Source organism: Chlorocebus sabaeus, chromosome 21, assembly GCF_047675955.1.
Source record: "Chlorocebus sabaeus isolate Y175 chromosome 21, mChlSab1.0.hap1, whole genome shotgun sequence".
Taxonomy (NCBI): domain Eukaryota; kingdom Metazoa; phylum Chordata; class Mammalia; order Primates; family Cercopithecidae; genus Chlorocebus; species Chlorocebus sabaeus.
The window spans coordinates 38,470,271-38,493,146 of record NC_132924.1 but is presented as its reverse complement, the minus strand read 5'-3'; the positions used below and the strand labels follow the sequence as shown (position 1 = coordinate 38,493,146).

Genomic DNA, 22,876 nt, shown 5'->3' with positions numbered 1-22,876 from the left:
TCTGGCTGCACCTTGAAAATATTATGCTAAGTGAAGAAAGCCAGACATAAAAGGCCATATAGTGTATGATTCCATTTATATTAAATGTCAAATCTAGAGACTCAGAAAGTAGATTAGTGGTTTCTAGGGCCTGGGAGGAGACTGGAAGATAGGAGGGGCAAGTGACTGTTAATGGCTATAGGGTTACTTTTGGGAGTAATTAATATGTCTTAAGATTAGTGGTGATACTTTCAAACCTTTAGAATAAAAACCACTGAATTGTATGCTTCAGAAAGGTGAATTTTATGACATCAAATATAGTTCGATTTTTTTAAAAATTAAAAATGTTTAAAACAGGATATAAAATCATACATGCAAGACCCAACCATGTTGAAAAATGCCTAATCATTAAACTGAACTATTAGTCATGGAATAATGTTGCCACTGGGAGAAAGACTTTTTCTTTTCACTTTTCATATTTGCTACAAGGAGTATATAATTTGAGAATCAGAAAGAAAATGAAAACAAATATCAAATCTGAATTATATTGGCCTTTAGATGGTTTTTTTAAAAAATGCCAGGAAAATAGACACTTCTCTTTTTTTTTTTTGGAGACAGAGTCTTGCTTTATCGCCCAGGCTGGAGTGCAGTGGTGTGACCTTGGCTCACTGTAACCTCTGCCTCCCAGGTTCAAGCAATTCTCCTGCCTCAGCCTCCTAAGTAGCTGGGATTACAGGTGTGTACCACCATGCCAGGCTAATTTTTGCTTTTTTTTTTGGGAGACAGAGTCTTGCTCTGTCACCAGGCTGGAGTGCAGTGGCACGATCTCGGCTCACTGCAACCTCCGCCTCCTGCATTCAAGCCATTCTCCTGCCTCAGCCTCCCGAGTAGCAAGGACTACAGGTGCATGCCACCATGCCCAGCTAATTTTTGTATTTTTAGTAGAGACAGGGTTTCACCATGTTGGCCAGGATGGTCTCAATCTCTTGACCTTGTGATCCACCCGCCTTGGCCTCCCAAAGTGCTGGAATTACAGGTGTGGGTCACTGTGCCCGGCCTTCTAGTCTTAAGGCTCCCCTGGGAGAGTACTGGAGAAACAATTGAATGAGCAGAGCCAAATGTATGAATTATTTGGAGACCAGGCAGAGGAAAAAAAGATGCTTACCACACCAACTCATTGTGGCATATTGAACACACTGCTAGGCAAGGTCAGAGTTCTACGGAAGACAGGGGACTAAGGGAGTCCCTCCCTCCATTAGCATTTGTTTCCTATGATTGACATGTGTTTCATAATAAGTTCAGCTGCTTCTGAACAATGTGCAGACAAATTATCAGAGTGTTACAAATGTCCTTGAAATTTTTTCCTTCTGAAATTTATTGGTGGGGTGGAGCAGGTAGTTCTACAAGGCAAACCAAGGTTTCCCCACACCCAGTGTTGCTCTGTCTCAGCTCATGTGTATTCAAGATAAAGGCATTTTTTGATCCCAGCCATGTTCTCTTATATCTGCTGTACTTAAAAAACTGCTTAAGTCTATGAGTACTGCTTTTGGTCCAAAATTCTATTAATCCAACTATTCACTCAGATCCTATCCCTCAGATGTGATCCCACTTCATGTTGTTTAGAAAAGATTTGGGTACCAATTTGGATAGCACCTACTGCAAGTAAACTGGGACTGGAAGCAGGCATTCTCAAGTAATTTTAAAGGTTTCAGTGAGTAACAGGGGTCCATTAATAATCAAGGAGAAGTTATGGTTAGCAGAAGACAGTTTAGTTAACTGCAATCTTTTAGGAAATCAATTCTATAAAACAGTAAATTGACCTCACAGAAGCTCTATTCACCAACCAAGTTCACCTGGAGTTTAAAGATATTACAAAACAAAATCTCAATTTTCTAGTCTTCAAACTGCTCCTCCTCATGTGCCTGCTTCTGTCCTCAACAACAGGATTCCCAGAGTTGTGTCTGCAACTCGCCACTCCCAGTCTATACTTGGTTTGGAACCTATATGCTCTTATAGCTTGTATTTGGTCCCTACAAAATATACATCCATGCATTGGCTATACACGGGGCAATTCCATGCATCTCTTATTGTTAACAAGTGAAGTCTTACACAGGTGCATTTAAGAGGTCAAGCTGTGGTCAGCTAACTGGTGAGGGGTCGGGGATGCAGAGAACTTAAGTGTCAACTTCTAAGATGACTTGGGAAAGTTGTAACTTGGAAATGTCTTTAAATATAAAAAGACCATTTCAAAATTAATGTTCAGCCGTGAATATAAAACAATACCCACTGCACTGTGAATTTTGAGCTAAAAACCTTGGAAAATGCCCACCATGACTCTTTTTTTTTTTTTTTGAGATGGAGTCTCGCTCTGTCACTGGAGTGCAGTGGTGCGATCTTGGCTCATTGCAAGCTCTGCCTCCCGGGTTTACACCATTCTCCCGCCTCAGCCTCCTGAGTAGATGGGACTACAAGTGCCTGCCACCACGCCCAGCTAATTTTTTGTATTTTTTAGTAGAGACGGGGTTTCACCATGCTAGCCAGGATGGTCTTGATCTCCTGACCTCAGGATCCGCCTGCCTCAGCCTCCCAAAGTGCTGGGATTACAGGCGTGAGCCACCGCGCCTGGCCTACTGCCCACCATGCCTCTTGGCTGATGAGTGGCATCCATGCAATTTAATATGGTTGGAGACTGCCATACATTACTCTCATCCACTCCCAACTGATTCCCTACTACCTTTAAACTAGAACACACTAGGTCTTCTTACTTCTAGGACACAATCCCTGATCACCCCAGTCTTGGTTAACTCCCTGTACTGGGATGAATAGTGTCCTTTAAAAATTCACCAGTACCTGTGAATACAGCTCTAATCCAATTACTAATACGCTTTTAAGAGGGAAATTTGGACGGACACACACAGGGAGAACACAACGTGACCACAAAGGCAGAGACTCGGATGACGCAGCTACAAGCCAAGAACAGCAAAGATTGGGCACAACCACCAAAGGCTAGGAGGAAGGCTTGCCAGCACCTGATGGCAGACTTCTGGTTTCCAGAACTTCGTTTCAAGTTACCTATTTTGTGGAAATTAGTTACAGCAGCCCTGATAAATTAATACACCTCTCTCTCATCCTCCATAGTAAGCACCCACCTCCAACCTAATCCAGGGGCTTGTCTTTACTTTGGAAGGCCATTCACTTGTCCATGTCTGAATTAGACTCTACTTCATGGCTATGTCTAGAACAGACCCTAGCACACAGCTGTAGACTTTAGGACTCCAACACAGCAATGGAGAATCCCTCCTCCCAGCAGTCTCTATATTCACACAGTAATCAGCCACTAAACACACTGGATTCTTCACACACATTATTCTACTTAGTCATCTGAACAACCTTCAAAGACAGATATTAACCCTGTTTTCAAGATGCAAAAACTGAGTTTCAAAGAGGAAAGGCCACATGCCCAGCGGGACAGGAAATACATGAAGAGTCAGGATTTGAACCCACACGGTGTGACTATCAAGTCAGTGCTCAATATGCTACACCCGTTTCTCAGAAAGCCACTACCTTATATGGAAAATGAGTCCTCAAAAGCTCTTCATACCAGCAAGTGCAGAAAGTTGATAAATGTTGAAGCTGGTTGACAGGTACATGAGGATTTACTATAGACTTTCTACTTGTATATGCTTATATGTTCATTATAGTGATGGCTGATTTTAAAATTTTAACTTAAATTTTAATTTTAATTTTTTTTTTTAGATGGAGTCTCACTGTGTCACTCAGGCTGGAGTGCAGTGGCATGATCTCAGCTCACTGCAACCTCTGCCTCCTAGGTTCAAGCAATTCTCCTGCCTCAGCCTCCTGTGTAGCTGGGATTACAGGCACGTACCACCACACCCAGCTAATTTTTGTATTTTTAGTAGAGATGGGGTTTTGCCATGTTGGCAAGGTTGGTCTCGAACTCCAGACCTCGAATGATGTGCCCACTTCGGCCTCCCAAAGTGCTGGGATTACAGGCTTGAGCCACTGTACCCGGCTTTAAAACTTAATTTTTAACGTCAAAGTCCAAAGTTTAAAATTAACAATAATCACTGGGCAAAGATGTAACATTTACACTGTTCATTAAAACATCAGTATGTGACCTGGTGCAGTGACTCACACCTATAATCCCAGCACTTTGGGAGGCCGAGGCGGGAGAATCACTCAAGCTCCGGAGACCAGCCTGGGCAACATAGGAAGATCCCATTTTTACATAAAATACATTAGCCAAGTGTGGTGGTACACTTCTGTGGTCCCAGCTATTTAGGAGGCTGAGTTGGGAGGATCACTTGAGCCCAGGAGGTTGAGGCTGCAGTGAGCCATGGTTGCAGCATTGTACTCCTAGCCTGGGCAACAGAGACCCTGTTTTAAAAAAACAAAAACCAAAAAACTTCATTATGTAATGCACTACAGGTTACTATCTCAATACAACAAAACAGGTTGGCAGAATAGCAACTCCTGCATCTTTCAGAAAACACTGTAGTTCGAGTAAAATGAAATTTGATCTTACCAGGTTTATTTTTTTTCCAGGATAAAGTTTCCTAGGATTTCAACTGTATCGTAAGAGAAATACTCTCTCATTGTTTAACGTATTTTATAGGCAGAAGCAGTAAAATTGCTAAAACCAAATTCAAGCACTACATCTGTTAGAATTTTAATCATGACCAAAAGTTCAGCTAAATACAAATTCAGTTATATCACAATCAGTGCATCATCTGCCATCTCAATAACTATCCTCCTACCATTACTTTTTATTCAATTGCTATGTGCCTTATGGTAAAACAAAAATGGCCTTGCCCATTAGTGACACCTCAGACAAGTAAGTATAAAGATCAAAATTCTAGAACCCCATAACAAACTCAATACTTAAGCAAGGCTGGGTGTGGTGGCTCATGCCTGTAAATCCCAGTGCTTTGAGAGGCCAATGCAGGGGTGGAGGGGTAAGGGAGGGTAGAGATTTGCTGGAGCCTAGGAGTTTGAGACCATCCTGGGCAATAAAGAAAAACCTAGCTCTCCCCCCTAAAAAAAAAATCAATCAATCAATCAGCTAGGTGCAGTGGCTTGCACCTATAGATGCAGCTTCTTGGGAGGCTGAGGCAAGAGGATCATTTGAGTCCAGGAAATAGAGGTGGCAGTGAGCTATGATGGCGCACTCCAGCCTGGGTGACAGAGCAAGACTCAATCTCAAAACAAACAAACACACCTAAGTAAAGCCATGTGTAGAAACAATATAACTACATTGATTATTTTGATAAATTAGTCTTTAATACTAATTATTCAAATACAGTGAATAGTAATGGAAGTATAGAGCAAAAATCAGGACACGAAGGCTGATGGATTTAGATGTTTACATGCAGGCTAACAAGCAAGTATATGAATAACTTTTACAACTCAATAATAAAGACAAATAATCCATTAACAGATTGGAAAAATGTCTACTCAGATTATTTGTCTAAGAAGATATACTACAAAAGGTCAATAAACACATGAAAAGATGCTTGATATCATTAGTCATCAGGGAAATGCGAACGAAAACCACAAAAGGATACCACCACTTTACACCCAGTAGGCTATAATCAAAAAGTCCGATCATACCAAGTGTTTGCATAGAAAATGAAGAGATTAGAACCATCTTACACTGCTGGCAAGAATGTAAAATGGTACAGTCACTTTGGATAACAGCCTGGCAACTTCTCAAAATGTTAAACATAACGTTACTATGTGACTCTGCAGTTGAACTCCTAGAAACAGACCCAAGAAAAATGAAAACACATGTTCACACAAGAAATTATACATTAATATACATAGAAGTATTACTACAGCCAAAAAGTGGAAACCACCAAAATGTCCACAAACTGACGAACAGATAAACAATATGTGGTATATTTATGCAGTGGAGTATTACTCAGCAATAAAAAGAATAAAGTCTGGATACAGGCAACAACATTGAAGAACCTTGTAAACACTTTCCTCAGTGAAGGAAGCCAGACACAAAAGACCACATATTATATGAGTGCATTTATATGAAATGCCCAGAATAGGGAAATACAGAGAAAGATTAGCAGATGCTTAGGACTAAGTGGGGTGGGGTGATGGGGGTTCAGTGCGGGGGGGGGAAAGAACAGGAGAGTGATATCGGAAGGGTGCAGAATTTGAGGTGATAAAAATATTCTAAAATCAACTGTGGTAGTATGTATTTGTGAATATACTAAAAACCACTGAATTGTACACTTTAAATGGGTGAATTGTATGGTATATAAATTGTATCTCAAAGCAGTGTAAGAAAGCCTCATTTATAAGAATGAGGGCCGGGCGCGGTGGCTCAAGCCTGTAATCCCAGCACTTTGGGAGGCCGAGACGGGCGGATCACGAGGTCAGGAGATTGAGACCATCCTGGCTAACACAGTGAAACCCCGTCTCTACTAAAAAAAAATACAAAAAACTAGCCGGGCGAGGTGGCGGGCGCCTGTAGTCCCAGCTACTCGGGAGGCTGAGGCAGGAGAATGGCGTAAATCCGGGAGGCGGAGCTTGCAGTGAGCCGAGATCTGGCCACTGCACTCCAGCCTGGGCGACAGAGCGAGACTCCGCCTCAAAAAAAAAAAAAAAAAAAAAAAAAGAATGAGACTGAAAACAATTTATACAACCCCAACAAAAGAAATAAATTAGTCTTTTCCAATTATGCAGCCCTTTAAAAAGAATGGCTATAAATAGATCTTTATAAAACACCTGGTAGGGCCTGAGCGAGGTGGCTCATACCTGTAATCCCAGCACTTTGGGAGGCAGAGGCAGGCAGGTCATTTGAACCCAGGCGTTCAAGAACAGCCTGGGCAACATGGCAAAACCCCGTCTCTACAAAAAATACAAAAATTAGCTGGGTGTGGTGGTGCATGCCTGTGGTTCCACCTACTCAGGAGGCTGAGCTGGGAGGATCGCTTGAGCCTCAGAGGCAAAGGTTGTAGTAAGCCAAGATCACACCACTGTACTCCAGCCTGGGTGACAGAGTGAGACTCTATCTCAAAACAAAACAAAACAACCTACCTGGTAGGTTAGGTGTATTAAATGAATTTTCAACTTACAATATTTTCAATTTATAATGGGATTATCAGGACCATAAACCCTTATAAGTTGATAAGCCATCTGTAAAATCAAACATTAATGCCCTTCTTATAGAAATTAAATTTTGGCAGTAACCAAATAGTATCTGGGAGTTTCTCTTTATAGAAGTGTTTCGATTAATAAATAAAAGAATAATAGAAATGGAAAATGGCCTTTTTGCCTCCCTTTATGAAATAATGGAGCTCCAAAATCTATGGTTGCTAACATTACAAAAAGAGAAAACCAAGTATGTACTTCCTGACAGAAGTCTGTACTATCATCTATGAAGTATTCTTGCTTAAAGAGAAACAGGGGAGGTGGAGGGGAGGGAGAAAGAAAGTGAATCTGAATATGCCCAAACCTATTGTGGTTCTCAAGCTTGGCAGCACAGTAGAATCACCTGGGGAGCTTAAAATACTGACACCTGGATCCTAACACTAGAAATTCAAATTAGTATGAGACATAGCCTGGACATTAGAATTTTTAAAATTTAAGGTTGAGATCACTACTCTAAATCTAACTACCAATTCACAAGAATCCAGAAGACTGAGGAACATGCACTATACTTCAAGGATGAAGTCAGTCAACCTAAACATGACAGGATAAAAGAGTTTCTTCAACAAATGGGGCGGGGGTTGGGGGGGAAGATAAAACAAGAAAGGAATGGGAACATAAAAGTCAAAAGACTTAAATCGACTAACTGCAAAATATAAACCTCACCTGGATTCCCCCTACCACCCACCTTTTTTTTTTTTTGGAAAGAGAGACAGGGTGTCGCTACATTGCCCAAAGTTGTCCTGCCTCAGCTCCCCAAAGTGCTGGGATTACAGGCGTGAGCCACCATGTCCAGTCTATTTGGATCCTAATACAATTTTTCAAATGAGAACCAACTAAGATATTTGAATAGACTTCATGGTTTATGAGAATTTTTTATATGTGATGATACTGATTTTTTTTTAAACCCATATCTTTTAGAGATGCATGCTGAAATAATTTCTAATGAAATTACTTATCTAAGATTTGTTTTAAATTATCTGATAGAGAGAGGTGGGATAGATACAGAGAAAATGAGATTGGCCTTAAGCTGGCAACTGAAGTTAGGGAATAGGTACACGGGGAGATTTATTATACTATTATCTCTACATTTATAAATGCTTAAAAATTATCCATTTTATAATGTTTTTAAAACGTGAAACATTGGCCAGGCGTGCTGGCTCACGCCTCTAATTCCAGTGTTTTGGGAGGCCAAGGCAGATGGAGTGCTTGAGCCATTCTCTAATAAAAGTAACCAAAACTCCTTAGACAAACAGCCATTTCAAGGACTGAAGCAGGAATTCTAGAAGATAATCCTGAAATATCTTGTAGTGCCAGAAAGTACGTACTCAAAAAGGAAAAACCAATCGCAACCAACCAACAAAAAACCACCACACACAGAAACACACAATGATGGAGTGACCAAAGGGACACAGGAGCCCCCAACAGCCAAAGCTGGAACATCAGAACAGCAAAATAGGTGAAGTAGTATTAGACTATAGCCCAGAGTACAAAATAAATGTCCACAAGCCAAATGACTGAATAAACAGGGAAGATTGAGCAGATCTCCATGGAGAGAATTTCCAAATAATTTATGTAGACGGTCCACCCTCAAAGAGATAGAGCATAATTCTCCACTCCTTAAGTGTGGGCTGTGCAAAGTATTGGCAGGGAGGGGTGGTGGTGCAAACTACCATATACTATTTCATCCAGGTGATTAAGGTTAACATCAGTGGGCCGGGTGTGGTGGTTCACACCTATAATCCCAGCACTTAGGGAGGCCAAGGCAGGTGGATCACCTGAGGTCAGGAGTTTGAGACCAGCCTGGCCAATATGGTGAAACCCCATCTCTCCTGAAAATACAAAAATTATAAAGGCATGGTGGCAAGCACCTGTAATCCCAGCTACTGGGGAGACTGAGGCAGGAGAATTGCTTGAACCTGGGAGGTGGAGGCTGCAGTGAGCCGAGATCACGTTACCGCACTCCTACCTGGCCACAGAGAAAGACTCTGTCTCAAAAAAAAAAAAAAAAAAAAAGAAAAAAGAGAGAGAGAGAAAGAAAGAAAGAAAGGTTAACATCAACATCAGTGGTAAGTCATATTGTCTGTATGTACCCTCGATATGATGAGAACGACATTTTATCTGAAGTCTTCCTCCTAGAAAGTCCATAAACCCAGTCTAGTAATGGGAAAAACTTCACACAAGTTCCAACTGAGGGTCATTCGACAAAATACCTGATCAATATTCCTGAAAACTGTCAAGATCATCAGTAAGAAGGAGAGTTTAAGAAACTGTCGCAGTCAGTCAAGAGGAGCCGAAGGAAAAATGACAATGAAACAGTGTCCTAAACAGGATAATGGAACAGATAAAGGATATTAGGTAAGAACTAAGGAAATCTGAGTAACAATATGGAATGATATGGAATGTGGTTTATTATAAACCATGAAAAAATAATTTGGTTCTTTAATTGTGACAAATGTGCCATACTCAAGTATGATGTTAAAACAGAGAAGACTGGGTCTAGGGTGTGTGGGAACTCTACACTATCCGTACTACTTCCCTATAAACCTATGGCTATTCTACAATTTGTTTCAAATTATCTGATTTCAATTATCTGATTTTTAAAAAGGAACAAAGCACTGATAACCTGCTACAGCACACATGAACACTGAGAGCATTATACCAGGCGAAAGAAGCCACTTGGTATGTGAATATCTCAATAAAGTTATTATAAACACACACACATACTCACACAATGAGATACTACACACCTATGGCAAGGATGCAGAGCCGTTTCAGACTGGCTAAAAATTAAACCACCAAGTGTTGTCAAGGACTGGACCTGCTGGTGAGAACATAAAGTGGCACAACTACTGTCAAAAGTTTAGAATTTTTTAAAAACATTAAATATATGATCCAGTTATTCCACCCCTGTGTATTTATCTGAGAGAAATGAATATACCAGGAAGAAAAACTTTCTCCTTTATCAACTTAGATTCAGTAATTGAGGGCCTGCAAATTCAACTGATAATGCACAGATGAACAGGAGAAAAAAACCAAAACTTTTTCATATATGGAAGTGCACAAAAGCAGTACTCCCAACAGCTAAAAAAGGGAGTTTAAAAACCCAATTAACTGGGGAAAAAGGATACAAGAGAAAAGGCTTCTATGGGAAAATAAATGGATTTCAAGGGGAACAGGAGATACACTTTGTGGTAATGTTTGTTTATGCAGATAAGAGTGGTCTTCTCCATTTTTTTTTTTTTTTTTTTTTTTTTTCACGCCAAGAACATTCCCCAAGAGGAGGCTGCTAAAAATCCTCTATTCCCAGAAGTTTCTGCCTTTAGTTAAATTAAGGAATTTCTGATTAGGCTTCTTTCTGCATCTGTTGAATCTCAAATGTCTTTAGTTTAAGATAATCTTCATACTATCTCTGGGGGTTACCGGTAGGTCCTCACAAAAAGCAAACATCCATATAGAGACCTACACATAAATGTTCATAGCACCTTTACTTGTAGTAAAAACTGGAAACAGCCCAAATGTTCATCAACAGGTAAACAAGTAAATTGTGGTATATCTATACAACAAACCACTACTCAGCGAAAGGGAATGAGCTATTGACTCACGCATCATAGGTAAATCTTAATGGTTTCACATGTGTATATGTATGTCAAAACTTATCAAAATGTTCACTTTAAAGATGTGTTTATGTCCATCATACCTCTTTTTTTAAAAATACCTACTAATTCAACGACTTAAGTTGTTACAAATCAGAACAAAAGTGAGAATTATCCCTTTTTTATTTTTTTATTTTTTGAGATAGAGTCTCACTCTGTCACCTAGGCTGGAGTGCAGTGGCACTATCTCGGCACACCGCAACCTCCACCTCCCACGTTTAAGTGATTCTCCTGCCTCAGCCTCCCGAGTAGCTGGGATTACAGGCGCACAACACTACACCGCCTAATTTTTGTATTTTTTAGTAGAGAAGGGGTTTCACCATATTGGCCAGGCTGGTCTCAAACTCCTGACCTGGTGATCCACCTGCCTCGGCCTCCCAAAGTGCTGGGATTTACAGGGGTGAACCACCACACCCGGCTTACTCTCAATGTTTAATGTGTGAAAAGGCTTAAGGTTTAAGTGAGAAAAACAAAAGCAGGAAATTACATGCAATATATTCAGTACTTTTTTTTTTTTTTTTTAAATTACAAGACTACACAGATGGGAAAAAGAAATTGGATGATAAATCTTTAATCAACACATTGTAACTGTTTGCCCAAAAAGTGTGAAGAATATCAGACATATACAGTTGGAGAAAAGAAGCCATGAATAGAACTGAGAGTCAAAAATAAATGGTCAGGCTGGGTGTGGTAGCTCATGATCATAATACCAGCACTTTGGGAGACCAAGTCAAGAGGATCCCTTGAAGCCAAGAGTTCAAGACCAGCCTGGGCAACACAGCGAGATCCCTTGTGTTAAAAAAAAAAAAATTTTAGCTGGGCATGGTGGTATGCACCTGGGAGACTGAAGCAGGAAGATCACTTGAGCCTGGGAGGTCAAGGCTACAGTGAGCCATGACTGAGCCAGTACACTCCAGCCTGGGCAACACAGTGAGACCCTGTCTCTAAAATACACACATACCCACACACACACCCCTTTGACTACTGGTCAAAGATAGGCAAATATGCCAAGTGAAATGACAATGCTAGTTTTTGCAGACAAAATTGGCTAATATTTTGAATTATGTTAGCGTGAAGCATGCTGGGAAGGATATGAAAAAACAATGTCTTGTCCATTAGTGGGGGAAAGTATAAAGAAGCATAGAATTTCTATAAAAGTTTTGGTAATACCAAATAGCCTAAAAATTCACTCTGATCTAATTCAATTTGTGTGTATACCTGCATAGAAGTATGAAAGGTAATATGCCAAGACATTTTTGAACTTTACTTTTTAAATTTTATTCAACGAGCCTGTATTACTTATAATGGGGAAGAAGTATATTTAAGTCATTCTTTAACACAGGCTTCTGGAAAAAAAAAAAAATCAGTTTGAAACCAAAATACCAACTAAACAAGCGTAGATCTGTCCCTTCACTGACCAAGACAAGAATACAGATGAAGCTACTGAGCTACAGGGAAGCAAAGAGTGCCGCTAGATTGGGGTAAACCACCACAGCTCTGTTAGGAGTAGCTGGTGGGAAGATTCAGACAGCAGGGCAACCCCACTCCAGTACCTCCTACTTGTGCACATGAATGAAATCCCTCACATGCCAGTTAGAATTAAATACAAAACCCGTAACAGCACAACCACTTTTACCCCCTTTCCTCCTTCTTCATAGCTTATGGATAGGCAGCACAAGAATGCCAAGGCCACAACTGTACAGCACAAAACTTTCACTTTTGAAAAGACAGCCAAAAACTTCACAGTTGTTTCTGTCACCTTGGATTTGTTGCTTTTTTTTTTTTTTTTTTTTTTTGAGACGGAGTCTCGCTCTGTTGCCCAGGCTGGAGTGCAGTAGCATGATCTCAGCTCACTGCAACGTCTGCCTCCTGGGTTCAAGCAATTCTCTTGCCTCAGCCTCCCAAGTGGCTGGGATCACAGGCACCCGCCACCACGCCAGCTAATTTTTTGTATTTTTAGCAGAGACAGGGTTTAGCCATGTTAGCCAGGGTAGTCTTGAACTCCTGACCTCAAGGGATCAGCCCGCCTCGGCTTCCCAAAGTGCTGGGGTTATAGGCATGAGCCACTGCGTCCACCTTTTTTTTTTTTTTAAAGACAGATTCTTACTCTGCCACCCAGGCTGGAGTGCAATGGCATGATCTTGGCTCACTGCAACCTCCACCCCCCAGGTTCAAGCGATTCTTGTGCCTCAGTCTCCTGAGTAGCTGGGATTACAGGTGTGTGCCACCACATCCAGCTAATTTTTATATTTTTAGTACAGACAGGGTTTAGCCACATTTGCTAGGCTGGACTTGAATTCCTGACCTCAAATGATCTGCCTGCCTCGGCCTCCCAAAGTGCTGGGATTACGGGCATGAGCCACTGTGCCCAGCCTTGTCATTGCCTTTTCAAATCTCAGTTGTATGGTCTGACATAGCCGTAACCCATCCATGACACTCTCACTTTCCAGGGGTGCAAGGACAGGTTTAACAGCTGTAATGGGTTTAGACACTCAGACTTTCTGATCTATTCCTGGAAGCCAGTGCTGATTAATTTTTAACTTCTTTGGAACTGAGCCCCAAACAAAACATGAAACTGGGACTTATATTACAATGACTAAGGTACTACTACAGACATCTACTTAGAATCAAGTATCACCAAAGAAAGGCAGAATAACCTGAGAAATGTTTCATCCAAAAGATTGCAAATGAAAAAGTCTTTTTAAAATGATAAAAAGCACTGACCATTGTCTGTAGACAGACCCAGTACACACCCCAGTTGAATAAATTGTATCACAAAGGTAGAACAGCAAGATCAAAATGAGTAAGAACTTGAGGCAAGGAGAAGGAATGTTTCTGTTTTTACAAGTGAATGTTTATGAACCACCACTTTTAGTCCTTATTCTTCAATGCATTTAGTTCAAGAAACAATAAGTAAATTGCTAAGCATCTGAAACAAAATGAAAAATCGAACAACCCAGCAAGTCTCATTAATAGCTCTTTTAGAATATTAATGACATAGAAGATAATGTACCCAGATTAAAATGCACAATACTGGTGTCACCTGCTACACACCCTAACCAACACAGCTAACCTACAGAAATTATTTAAGGTAAGTAGTAAAGAAGGAAGAGACTGCTCTTCTCTACATTCATGAATGTTGTAAACTGATGGCCAATACTGCGCACAGTATGGCAGATGTGGCCAAAATGAGGGCAGAACCATCAGTCCCTTCCTCACTAACCCTGATGAACCAAGACTTCCTCAAGCTTAGCTAAGCCTCAAATGAGAAAGGCAACACTTTCTGCAAACATGTCAGAGTGCTGGATAGCACAAAGGCTGAGTTCAAGAAAAGGCTGATTCAGTAAGTAGTGCTGTCACAAATGGAAAACCATTTGGAGAAAAAAAAGACAAGGACAGTTAATCATCCCATGTATCGACAAAAATATACAACTATTAATGATAGTTACCCTCTGAACGGTAGGATTTTAAGTCCTTTTTTCTGTTTTCTAAAGTGAACACAAATACTTTTTTTTTTTTTTTTTGGAGACAGGGTCTTGCTGCTCTGTCACCCAGGCCATAGTATGATTACGGCTCACTGCAGCCTCAATCTCCCAGGCTCAAGGGATCCTCCACCTCAGCCTCCCAAGTAGCTGGGACTACAGACGTGGGCCACCACGCCTGGCAAATTATTGTCCTTTTTTAAAGAGATGGGGTTTTATTATGTTGCCCAGGCTGATCTTGAACTCTTGGGTTCAAGAAATCCTCCCACCTTGGCCTCCCAAAGTGCTGTGATTACAGGCATGAGCCACTGTGCCTGGCCAAAAACATTTCTAATTTAAAAAAATTAAAGTTTGAGTGGCATATAACTCCCAGTTGCTATAAGATAGCCACTGGTCAATTTCTTAGGAGTTCCTAAAGGGCACTCTGATATCTGACTTCCTTAGGGGACACTCAGCAAGTCTCATTAGCTTCCTTGGAATTAACCCACCTTTGCTTCTGTGATAAAAGAGAACTTGGTTTCATCCAACTCAAGATGTCTTCTGCCCGCTGGAGTGGCCCTCCAGAAGGACCCTTTCCCTGCAGAACTGTGATCGCCTCACCAACGATCACTCAGAATGGTCCTTCACACTAGTACCAGGCAACGTGGTTAAATCAGACACCTCGTTCACAAAAGCCTCCCTCCCACACATACCTTGTAACATGTAAATCAATAATAAGTTATTATTAACAACTAAAAGCTAGTTCAGTTGTAACCGATGATCATCTCACGCCTAAGGAATATGGGCATGTGATCTTCTATTCACTGAACAAATGTCAACAAATGTCAAGGACAGCTAAGATTCCACCCTGCAATAAGCACAGTTTAGACCTGTAGCGAGGACTATGTTCAGTTCTGAACCCTACTCTAAGGGACACGGAAACTGTGCCCCCAAAGGGAAACAGGCTGAGAGGGGCCAGTGGAGGGGAATCTGGGAGGGACAGATGAGTGGTCTGGAGAGTTTCTCGGACAGATGATGGACCATTTGAATGTGCTCTCTTCACACATTGGGAGACTTTTTATATTTTCAAAGGAGCTAAAACAAACATGGAGGTTGAAATGAACAGGCTCTCAAAAGATCATCTAACCTGAGGGCGCCAATCACGTTCATTTTGCATGCCAGCTGCGAACAACTGGTTGTGATGATCTACAGCTTGTGTGAGGAGGATTCTGTGGCCTAATCTAGGATAAGTGAGAAGAGTCTCTCCTTGAGAGTCCCTCCTGCCGTGGAAGGAAGGAGGCCGAACAAGTACCGTGGATTCCCAGCAGTGACCTTCACCAGTAGCCTGGATACTGAAGAGGCCAGTCGAGTTATTAAAGGGTACACAAATCCACACATGCTTTCAAGACTTTCTGATAAGGCGAATAAACAATAATTCCTACACTTGTGTTTACCATAATCTTTCAGATAGGTATATGGGTTGTGTGATTTTAAAAAAACTTATTAGTGTTATAGGTTTCTAAAGGTAATCTAGTTCACACAACAAGGTCTTTCAGCTACAGACACACCTGCATGACTTAAAAAATCCCATTTTATCCCAAAATGATAAAGCTATTTATAATCAACAAGACTTTTTAAAATACCCACTTTGGGAGGCCAATGCAAGCAGACTGCACGAGCCCAGGAGTTGGAGACCAGCCTAAACAACATGGCAAAACCCTGTCTCTATAAAAAATACAAAATTTAGCCAGGTGTGGTGGCACGTACCTGTAGTCCCAGCTACTCGAGAAGCTGAGGTACCAGAGTCGCTTGAGCCTGGACAGTCGAGGCTGCAGTGAGCTGTGATCACGCCACTGCACTCCAGCCTAGGTGACAGAGGGAGACCCTGTCTCCCCTGCCCCTACCCTCCCCAAAAACAACAACAAACCATGAGAGAAAAATAAGGCCAGGAAAAATTAACATTGAAAATAAATTGATATGAAGTTAGTGGTGAAGTTAAATATTCTAAAAATATATAGTAGAGGTGACCCTTAAACTCAGTAGAAGACAACACCAAGGCAAACGCGGTCAGTGAGAAATTATGCAGGTTCCATCATGCGCTACAAAGCTGTCTCTAGTAGCCAAGGGGAGCATATAAGCAAAGATGCTCTTTTTAAACATTAATTAAACAGCACGTCAGAATAAAATTCCTACCATACAAAAACAAAGCTGTGACAAAAGAAAGGTTTGCTCGTGTTTAGTTAAGCAAGAAAGAAATTAACACGATGAAGTCATGTCTTTCATGGGAAAGATATCATGTAAATTATCTGAAGTCAGAAATATTTGTTCAGCTGGGCAACTTCAAGCAGTGGTAAACAATACTGGATACTGCAAGTGCACAGAACATGCTCAGAATTGATGGGCATCAGATTTGCTGAGAAAGGAGAACATGAAGTAATGATGGGTGTAAGCTCAGAGGAGCTTAGCATTAATCCACCCTAATGAGGCTGGCATCTGGGGGCACAGCCTGCTCAATTTCACAGCCATAAGGAGCATCCCTCACTGATGCTTCTGACTTCTTTGTGACTCATTTTTTCAACACTAAATGTCTGAGGTTTTCCTTAACATTTTTTCAATACGAAACTGAACTTCCCCCAAAATAGAAAGCTGAATATTATGATCAACTACTATTAGAAAGCCTAACCAAAACAACCTGAACTATTTAAAACAAGTAACCAGATCAAGATAAAACACCTGCAACATACTTTCCAAAACATCTGATCCCTGCTAGTGAAGGGATCATAGCTGGCACCAAGATTTCCATTTGCCACCACCAAAAAATAAAAAATAACACAAAGAAACAAAAAACAAAAACATTTTTTAAGAACTTCAGTGATTTCTGCATCAATAAAACTCAATGACCTGGGGCCAAGTGCAGTGGTTAACACCTACAATCCTAGCACTTTGGGAGGCTAAGGCAGGAGGATAGCTTGAGCCCAGGAATTTGAGACCAGCCTGGGCAATATGGCGAGACCCCATCTCTACCCCCCAAAAAGAAAAAAATAATTAACTGAAAAACCAAGAGGCTGGGCACAGTGACTCACACCTGTAATCCTAGCACTTTGGTAGGCTGCAGCCGATGAATCACTTGAGGTCAAGAGTTCGTGACCCGCCTGGCCATAGTGGTGAAACCCTGTCTCTACTGAAAATACAATAATTAGCTGGGTGTGGTGGCAGGTGCCTGTACTCCCAGCTACTCGGGGGACTGAGGCAGGAGAACTGCTTGAACCTGGGAGGCAGAGGCTGCAGTGAGCCGAGATCACACCTCTGCACTCCAGCCTGGGTGACAGAGGGAGACTCCATCTCAAAAAAAATAATAATAATAATAACAAAAAATACAAACCTCAGTGACCTGAGACAACAAATTTATATCCTATTTTCTTATACCCACCCCTCCACCCCTCCCCTACACAAAAAAATCCAGTGAGTTATTTTTTTAAACCAAATAACCCATTACAGAGTTGAAAAAATTCCCAACCAATACACGTTCAGTGAGTGAATACTGACCAGAAAGTCCACACCAGCCATTGTTCTGGGTCTTTGATAACATGGGAGGACAGAGCCCTACCCACGTTAGCTCTGGTGGGGGAAATAAACACAAGTCAGAAGACAATTAAATATAAAGTGCTGGCTTGGGGATAGGGGGCAGGGAGGGGTACACACCTACAGGCCCGGCACTTTGGGAGGCAAAGGAGGGAGGATTGCTTTAGCCCAGGAGATTGATGCAGCAGTGAGCTATGATCTCACCACTGCACTGGACAACAGAGAAGACTCTGAGTTTTAAAATATGTATTTACACACTTACACACACACACAAAATGCTAAGTCAAATAATGAAATCACCCAAAATAGCTGGAATTACTGGCAGATCGTGTAGCAATAAACCTAGTTTTCTGAAGAAAAAAAACATATACATGAGAGAATGCAAGCCTACATGCTAAGTGCTACCACAGTGTTAAGTATGGGAGAAACACAGGAGAGATGTCTAATCCAAGAGCGGCAGGAATGACGTCTAAATTGAGGGCTAAATAATTGGTGAGAATCAAGAAAGATGGAAAGGATCCAGAACAAAATAAGACTGTTGGGGAAAAAAAAAAAAAAAGGAGAGAGCAAATGGATTCTTGGCAAAGAAAACATATGCAAAAAGCCCTGAAGCTAAGAGAAGGATGGGGTTGAGGAAGTAAAGTACTTCACAGTACTGGAGCACACAGCATGTGAATTTCAGCCAAAGGACAAATGCCTCCAAGAAAAGTCAATTCACAGTGCAGCAGGGCGAGGCACTTGTCTATTTGCTGGTTCTCACACTGACCCTGAAAGGACTTTTTTTTGTTAATCCCATTTTCACAGATGGGAAAGGGACTCTGTATGATTGTCACTTTTACCCAAAGTCTCATAGCCAGAAGAAGTTGCCCTCAAAGTCTCTACCCCATCTTTCCATTCGACTATTCTGGGGCTTGAGGTTCAGACCCAGAAACCCCATACCTCTGCCTTATATTTTAATGAAAAGTATGTCTCCAGGTTTATGTGGAGAATAACCAAGACCTCGGAAACATTTAGTGAAAACCAGAGCTAGGAGGAATCTGTTTTTTTGCGAGTCCAGAGAAGCAGACTTGGATAAGACATCAAAGTTGTCTTGTGCAGCAGATTCTCCTCCAGCACATAGTAGGCACTATGATAAATTCAAAAAGCCTTCTAAGAAGAGGCAGAAGCAAGGACAGGGAAGGAGCTCAGCTCCACAGCTCAGGGAGGGTGACAGAATGGCCTAAGGCCCAGGAGAACACCGTGTTGTCAACTGCCAGGGTCAAGCCTGAGACAGGAGCTATGAACTAGCACCGTCTGGGCTCTGATGTTGAACTGCTGCCATTTCCTCTCAGGTCTCAAAGGCACCCGCTACTAACTGGCCTTACACCAATACATGCCTCCTTCTATCTTGTCATCTCATAATAGGAATGCTGCATCCCCTACGTGAAATGATAAAATGTATTCTGCATAGAAATCCCTCTAGGTACTGAAGAACTTTATCTTAATGTATTTCACCACTGAGTATTTATAGTCCCCACTCTCAAGGTTGTGGTCCTATAACCATTTATTTGACACTTGAGTGCTGACTACACTGGCGGTAAATTGAATAATGGTCCCAAATATATCTACCTCCTAATGCTTAAAATCTACGAATGGTACCTTATATGGCAAAAGGGACATTACAGGTATAATTAAGTATCTTGAGGTAGAGATATTATATGGGATTACCTGGGTGAGCCTGATGTAATCATGGATCCTTGCAAAAGGGGCAAGAGAGGACGGAAAGTCACAGAGAAGGCAATATGAGGACAGAAGCAGAGGCTGAAGTGGTATACTTTGAAAGAGGAAACCATGAAAGCCAAGGACCACAGCCAGGCACTAGAACCTGGGAAAGGCAAGCAAATGGATTCTCCCCTAAGACTTCCAGAGGGAGCCAGTTCTCATGACAACCTTGACTTTAACCCACTGAGACTGATTTCAGATTCCTGGCTTCTAAAACAAAAATTAATTTCTGCTGCTTTAAACCACCAAGTTTGTGATTAATTTGTTACAGCAGCATAGGAAACTAATATACCTATTCTTATTTTATGTTAGCAGGTAAATTTTCTATACCACCAGTCATATTAAATTGCTCTAAAAGAATCTACCTCTCCTCCACCTAAAAAAAGTGAAGCAATATTGATCAATAAAACAAAAGCAGAATGTTGACTATTATTAAGGTCAGCAGATGGGGGTTCAGTATACTATTTTCTCAATGTGTTTATGTTTGAAAACTCCCAAAGTACAGGGTTTTAAAAGTCACTTTAAAATTCCTAAGGAAGAAATCACATTTCTACACCATCTCCCACTGAGCCGTATGAGCCAGTTTTTTTTTTCCCCCAACACTGGAACAAATTGTCTTATCTTTAGTTCAATGCCACACCAGGTCCTTGGTTAGTAGATAAGGGACACATGGTATAAAAAGTGTGCATCCTTAAACATGTTTTCTAAGCAGTACATCTAAGAGGCACACAGGAGCTGAGCACCTAAAGTAACATTTGTGTTTCCCCTATCTTGTTTCTCCAGGATAGTAAATCATGTATTAAAAGAGTTCTCCAAAGTATTATATTACTTTTTGCTGATCACAAATAGGCAAATGCATCTAACATGATCTGATTTCTAATGCAATTCAACCCTGTGAAAGTCTAACACAAAATATTAGGTTGGTACAAAGGTAAATGGAGTTTTTGTCATTAAAAGTAGTATCTCTAAGCTATATAATAAGCAGGTGGTTTTGAACTGAGAGAGCCACAGCTGATCTTGTCCTGCTCCTCCAGGGTAACATTTTGAGGACAATGCTATCAGAGGTTCTTCATAGCCTAAGTACTGTCTGCCACACCAACACTGCAACCAAAAGGGGCTATTCTAAGGCTGACCCAGCCTCAAAAAGCAAAGCACGTGATAAGATCACATCCTTCAATCTAATCTGGCTGTACTTGTTACACCCACTGAAAATTAAGAAATACCTAGATGCCCAAGAATTTCCATTTCACACAAGAACAACTTCAAAAGCCACCTCATGACTGAGCATGGATCCAACCATAAATACTTACACAAGCACGCACCAAAGCCAACCATATGCATCGCAGCATAATGACTGTGTGTAAAATGAGTCAGCTGGAGGAGCAGAAGTATTTAAGATGCTGTCAAAACCCTACTTTTTTGAGATGGAGCCTCACTGTCGCTTAGGCTGGAGTGCAGAGGCACGATCTTGGCCCACTGCAATATCTGCCTCCTGGGTTCAAGTAATTCACGTGCCTCAGCCTCCCGAGTAGCTGGGATTACAAGCATGTGCTATCACACAAGGCTAATTGTTGTATTTTTAGTAGAGACAGGGGTTTCACCATGTTGCCCAGGTTGGTCTCAAACTCCTGACCTCAAGTGACCCGCCTGCCTCAGCCTCCCAAAGTGCTGGAATTACAGGCGTGAGCCACCGCGCCCAGCCCAAAACCCTGATTGTTAAACCATGATTGAAGAAATGGTCTCCATTTAAAAATTGTAACTTTTCTGCTGCTACAGAGTAACCAAAGTAAGGACACCAATCATATTTAAGATTCAGTCACTGTGGCCAAGTAGGAAGACCCCTTCCCAGCAGTACTTGCCTTCACACAGACCCACCAGAGAAACAGTTGCAGGGCCCCTGCTGAGGGGGTTCACCATCAGCATCACCAGCATGAACTGCCAGGAGTCTGATAATCCAGGACCCTTCCTGCCTTGTTATAGGAATTGTCTTCCATCATTCAAACTCACAGTACAAAAAATACAGCAGGAAGTCTTCTGAAATTAAGGTTTGAAAAGTCACTGCTATGCCGGGCGTGGTGGCTCACGCCTGTAATTTCAGCACTTTGGGAGGCCAAGGCAGGTGGATCACCTGAGGTCAGGAGTTCAAGACCAGCCTGGCCAACATGGTGAAACTCTGTCTCTACTGAAACTAAAAAAAATTAGCTGGGTGTGGTGGCAGGCACCTGTAATCCCAGCTACTTAAGAGGCTGAGGCAGGAGAATCGCTTGAACCCGGGAGGTAAAGGTTGCAGTGAGCAAGACTGCACCACTGCACTCCAGTCTGGGTGACAGAACAAGGCTCATCTCCAAAAATGTCACTGCTTCCCTAGCAGTTAGTATGAAGCAAAATGCAGTTTAGGCTGGGCACGGCGGCTGAAGCCTGTAAAGCCTGTAATCCCAGCAATTTGGTTGGCCGAGACGGGTGGATCACCTGAGGTCTTGAGGTCAGCAATTCAAGACCAGCCTGGCCAACATGGCAAAACCCCGTCTCTACTAAAATTACGAAAATTAGCCAGGCATGGGGGCGCATGCCTGAAGTCCCAGCTACTCGGGAGGCTGAGGCAGGAGAATCGCTTGAACCCAGGAGGCAGAGGCTGCAACGAGCTGAGATTGCGCCACTGCGCTCCAGCCCGGGCGAAACAACAAGACTGTCTCAAAAAAAAAAAAAAAAAGAAAAGAAAAATGCAGTCTAAGTCCAAAACCACCTGCTTAATACATAGCTCAGAGATATTTTTAGACTTTTAGAGTTAAGTTGTATTAGAAATCAGATCTAAGATGGATTTACCTATATGTGATTAGCAAAAGTAACATATACTTTGCAGAACTTTTGCACATTTGTACTGCATGACTTTCTATCCATAAGTATATAAAGCTAAGAAGAAATAAACAACTTGAGTTATGCCTGTTAAACTACTTTGCAAATTTCTATCATGGATAAAAAGGGACTGCTGATGGTAAAGGCAGTTAAGTTCATTTCCATCATTAAATGATAATTTTTATAGAAAGTGATACTTGTGCAAAACAAAGGAGGTGATGGGAGTAAAACATTTGAGCATTTGGCCAAGAAGAAGGGAACTTACACCTTCCATGGGAAAGTATTTTAGGAACATACCATCATTTTGGGTGACTGAGGGGAGAGAAAGCAGAGTGAGATGAAGATAGAGACCACATCATGACAAGACAAACTTACAAGTGGAGATTAAGCATTTACAAA

At 41.5% G+C, this 22,876-nt stretch overlaps 1 protein-coding gene and 1 non-coding gene across 2 annotated transcripts in view; one reads left to right on the top strand and one right to left on the bottom strand.

Moving 5' to 3' along the window:
- IGF2BP3 (insulin like growth factor 2 mRNA binding protein 3) overlaps positions 1 to 22,876 on the bottom strand; it is a 152,894-nt gene that overhangs the window by 61,638 nt on the left and 68,380 nt on the right. The window lies entirely within an intron of this gene.
- LOC119623407 (small nucleolar RNA SNORD65) lies at positions 18,149 to 18,219 on the top strand. Its single transcript, XR_005242518.2, has one exon. It is a non-coding gene; the product is annotated as a small nucleolar RNA SNORD65 (small nucleolar RNA).